Below are 5,157 nucleotides of genomic sequence, written 5' to 3' on the forward strand. Positions count from 1 at the left end.
GAGGAGAAGCGGAAGAATTTCATTGATTTTGAAGTGGTTTGAGGGACGATTTTGCTTTAGAAGAGGTTGAAGGACGGTTGGGTTGGTTTTGGTGTTCGTCAGTTTTGCTAACTGATGCCTTTTGATTTTCAAATAATGGATATTGATTTTAAAATAAATGGGCTGGGGGGTTAGGTTAAATGGATTGGGGTTTTTTTTTTGTATTTTATAAAAGATTAAAAGTTTTAAAAAATATATTTTGGATCCCGATTAACTTAATCACAAATTTAATTGGCCTTTGACCTTGGTCGGTCAAAGTTTTCACCTTTAGTAATTAGTAGACATGAGTGTCACCTTGATTTTATTTTTCCTGGTTTCTTCTCTACCAACTTAATCAGATCAGAAATGGGCCATGTAAAACTAGAATTGTTTCTTTTATATGTCTTTCTGTGTCGACTCGGTTTCTCCTCGTTCATACATCATTGATGCCCCAACGATCAAGCTCTTGCTCATCTTGAATTCAAGCACACGTTTACCAATTGTGGGTTCAACACAAAAGGCCAAAGGATTAATTCATATCCAAAAACACTTTATGGAACAAGAGCACAGATTGTTGCTCATGAGATGGACTTTATTTTATTCTTTGATCAAGTAAGAGTATTTTCATTCATAAACTTGGACAACAAATGGCCGTATACACAGGATATATCCAAAGTAAAGACAACAAAATATGATTCTAGACAAACTCTCCCAATCCTCTGTACAACAAGGAAATTTCTGTTTACACAAAAAGAAAATAATGGAGCAGAGACTATTCCTCAACTTAGAAAAACTTGACTCTATTTCTTCAAAATCTCTCTTGTTTCTCTCTCTCCAAACTACCCATATCAATGCAAGAGGAACCATGTTCCAATCCCTTCGTCTTCTCCTCCTTCTCATGCTTTTCCAACTAACCATCAACTCTTTCACATTTCTTGGAATTGCCCAAGGAGTGCGGAACCACCTAAACATAGCCTACTACAGTCTTATGGTAAGCTCACAATGTACAAAAAAATGGCCCACGTCCTCTCTCATTTCCTTACACATGTAACACCAGCTGACGTAGACAACCTTCCGCTTTCTAAGTTTTTCTGCCGTCAAAATAACCCCTCTAGTGGCTAGCTAGGTGACAAAACACACCTTCCTCGGCACACTTGAACTCATGAGATGGAGTTTATTGTGACGAGACAACTAGCAAAGTAACTGAGCGTAACCTCACTTGCAGCCGACTTCAAGGCCAGTTTCATTCCAACAATAGCCTCTTTCTACTCTCCAATCTTAAATGTCTTATAATGATTTCCTTGGATCACATATTTCGCCTAAATTTTGTGGATTTTCTAACTTGGCGCATCTTGATCTATCTAGCTCAAGTTTTTTAGGTCAAATTCCTTCTAAAATCTCTCCTCTTTCTAAATTATACGTTCTTCGAGTCTTAAGAGATACTCAATATTCTCAACATGGGCTTAGACTTGAACCTTACAATTTTAAAATGTTCCTTAAGAACTTGACCTAATTAGGAGAGCTAACCTTTGCTCTGTGAACATATCTTCCACCATTCCTCTAAATTTTTGAGCTTATGTAACAACTCTACGGCTTTCAAACACACAATTATATGGGAAATTTCCCAAAAGATTTTCCACTTTTCCAACTTCAAGGCTCTTGAATCATGAATAATATCCTACTGACAGTTGGGTTTTCGAAAACTAGATGGAATAGCAATGCATCTCTCATGATGTTATATATCGATAGTATAAGTTTTACTGGTAAGATACTTGAATCATTTAGCTATCTGACTTCACTGGTGCATTGGACATGAGTTCTTGTAATCTCTCAAGTATTCCTAAACCTCTCTGGAATATCAACCAAATAGAGCTTTTGGAACTTACAGCTAACCATCTTGAGACCAATTTCCTGGTTCTTGAGATTCGGAAAGCCCATCACGTTAGAACTTCGAAATAGCAACTTCAATGGCCAAATATTTTTTAATAGAAGCTAGATGCAACTTGAAATTTTAGATTTTTCGTCCAATTCCCTAACTGGTCCAATTCCTTCTAATATAGGTGGTATGAAAAACTACAATAGCTCTACTTGTCATCAAGCTATATCAATGGGACTATAGCTTCCTGGATATTTTTCCCTCCATCATTAAGACTGTTAGACTTGAGCACTAACAGTTACAGTGGAAAAATTTAGGAGTTCAAGTGCAAACATTGTATTATGTAGCTCTAAAACAAAACCAGCTGCAAGGTCCTATTCCAAATCACTTTTAAACTGGCAGCGCCTGTCTTATCTTCTCCTTTCTCAAATTAATCTTAGTGGATAGATTGGTTCAGCTACCTACAGTTTGAAAACATTGGGTGTGCTAAATTTAAGAAGTAATAATTTCAAGGGAATAATACCACAATGTTTGGGTGAGATGAGTGAACTTTGGGTTTCGGATTTAAGCAACAATAGTTTTTATTAGCGGGACAATAAATACAACCATTAGTATTGGAAACCAACTCAGAGTCATTAAATTGCATACATATAAGCTAGGGAGGAGGGCCTATCATCTTTGATCAATTGCAAACATTAGGAAGTCCTTGATTTAAGTAAAAATATATTGAAGGACACATTTCCCAAATGGTTAGGAACTCTACCAAATTTGAAGATTTTAAGCTTAACAGGAAATAAGTGGGATGATAATATCAAAGCTTCAAAGAACAAAAAATTGTTTTTCCAACATTTATCTATACTTGAATCATTGGATCTCTCAGTAACAAAACTGGCAGAGAAATTTTGCAGCAACTTGCATCCCTCGCATCACTTGAAGTCTTAAATCTCTCCCACAATCATCTTGTTGGGTGGATCCTTAAAAGAAAACAATTTGATACATTTTAGGCCAATTCATGCCAAGGGAATGATGAATTATGTGGATTTACACTCTCAAGATATTATGGTGATGGGGTGCCACAAGTGACAACCCCATTTGCGCTAGATCTAGGAGGAGGACGAGATTTATCAATGATCAGTTAGTAGGATGTAACACCCCGTACTTCTCAACGTGTGTACGGTTATAGTAGTTGCTTAAGGTCCAGGTGTGAACGTTAAGTCTAGTTAAAGTGAATAAGTTTTCATGAACGAGTGAGACATCGGACAAGATAAGACAACCTACTAGCTTCACTTATGTGTTTCACCTATATGCTTCACCTATATGTTTCACCTACTTTGTTAAACGCCCTACTTGCTTGAGCTACTAGTTACCTATCCTACTTACTCGAGCTACTTGCTTAAACGTCCTATTTACTTAAACTACTTCTTTACACGTCCTACTTGCTTATACGTCCGAAGAGCTTACACGTCCTACTTGCTTAAGCTACACGTCATACGTGCTTGAGCTTCTTATTTTCCGTCCTACTTATTAAACGAGGAGGATACACGTGTCTAAAGGAAATCAATGACCTTCTACCTTAAATAATTAACAAGTAGGTGCATTACCTTCTTAATAAAGGAAAGGATCAGATTTTGTTTAATGAAAAAGTAGGTGCATCACCTACTTAGAAAGTAAAGGCTCTTATTTTTCCTAAATATTCAAGTAAGGGGTGGTTTTGGGATATATATAGCCACTAATCTGATTTTTATCTTCATTTCTATCTCCCTAGCCTTCAGCAACATTTTCTCTCCCTCTCTTTTCTCTCTCTCTCTATGTTCTCTCACCAGACAATACTAGCCATGGACGTTTTCCCTCTTTTACCTCCATAACTCAAGGTGATTTTCTGTCTCTTTCTCTTTTACAAACAAGGCAGCAACCCCTTATCCCTTTAGGGTTTTAAGTATTCTTATTCATCAATTGAAACGGCCAAGAAAAATCCCCCTTCTCCTCCCGATAGCTCAAGTAATTGAAGTAAGTTGTTCTCCTTAGGGTTTCCAGGAGGTTTCTCTATACAAACAACCCATGCTGAGTTAGTGGGATGGAGCTTTAGAAGATAACAATTGATGAAGTTAAAAGTTGGGGCAGTTAAGGTAAGGTTTCTTTCCTTCTCTATGTGTATAGTTTTATTTAAGCTCTAGTTATGGTTAGTTACTGCAGTTGGTGGATGGATGTGTAATTGAGTTGAGGGTCATTTATAGGTCGTTTTGGGCTGTTCTTGCTATGATTTAGATGCTGGAAATATTAGCATATTGTATATGAGCTAGTTTGGTGTTTTAAGAAATACTCAGTTGCTACAAATGGTGAAACGATATTAGAATGATGTAGTTGAGTTGTTGATTGTATTGTATAGCATATTAGGACTGTTTTGTTGTGTACATGTGTTGGAGGTGTATTTATTGTTATGAACTTGAGGAAAGTAAAAGAAATAGGGGAGGTGCTGCCCGATTTACTGTAGAATAAGCTTGTCGCTCATTATCTAGTTGGGAAGTTGAAGATTGACTGATATAATTGAGTTACTGATCATGTTGTATTGCATGTTGGGGGTTGTTCTTGTTGTGTAAAGGGGCTGGAGATGTTGAAATGTTAGTGTCCATGTGTTGTTGATGGTGATATGAGGAATAGAAGGGAACTAAGCAAAGACATACGCCGTAGAATCTCGTATAGAGTGAGTTGCCATTGTTGGCTAGTTGATATGTTTCCTTTTGTTGATAGTAGTGTTGTTTCATGTTATAGCTTGACTTATGGAGGAGGCTGGTCTTGCCATCTCGATGGAAAGGTCGATTTAAAGGTACGTAAGGCTATTCCTTGACTCGCCACTACGACACAACGTGTGTTAATTGTTACTTATACGACCATGAAGTCTAGAGCTTATAATGTATTGATTCCATGTTATAAGTCTTATGTGTTTCCTAAGAAATGTTCTATGTCCAAAATCAGTTGTCACTCTATCGTATTACTCTTTGAGTTGAGTTCCGAGCTATCATGATGGAAATAGAGTTTCCCCTTAGGTGGAATGATATTGATAACTTGCAGATTCCGTTAATGTTCCCTTACATGTATTATGGAGTCCAGATTTACAAAAGAAAGCGTATCGTTTCCACGTTATATGTCTCATAAACTGAATAAAAATATATGTAGTATGTTTTGATATCGGTATTCTGTTTGAATGGTTACCTCCCAAAGTAAGTTTCCAAGACATTGTCCAAAAAGAGGCATAGAACACATTT

At 36.9% G+C, this 5,157-nt stretch overlaps 1 pseudogene; it reads left to right on the forward strand.

Annotated features, from left to right (window-relative positions):
• The first annotated feature begins 384 nt into the window (after positions 1-384).
• On the forward strand, positions 385-2,836 carry LOC132628530 (receptor-like protein Cf-9; annotated as a pseudogene).
• The last annotated feature ends 2,321 nt before the right edge of the window (positions 2,837-5,157 follow it).

Source organism: Lycium barbarum, chromosome 2 (genome assembly GCF_019175385.1).
Source record: "Lycium barbarum isolate Lr01 chromosome 2, ASM1917538v2, whole genome shotgun sequence".
Taxonomy (NCBI): domain Eukaryota; kingdom Viridiplantae; phylum Streptophyta; class Magnoliopsida; order Solanales; family Solanaceae; genus Lycium; species Lycium barbarum.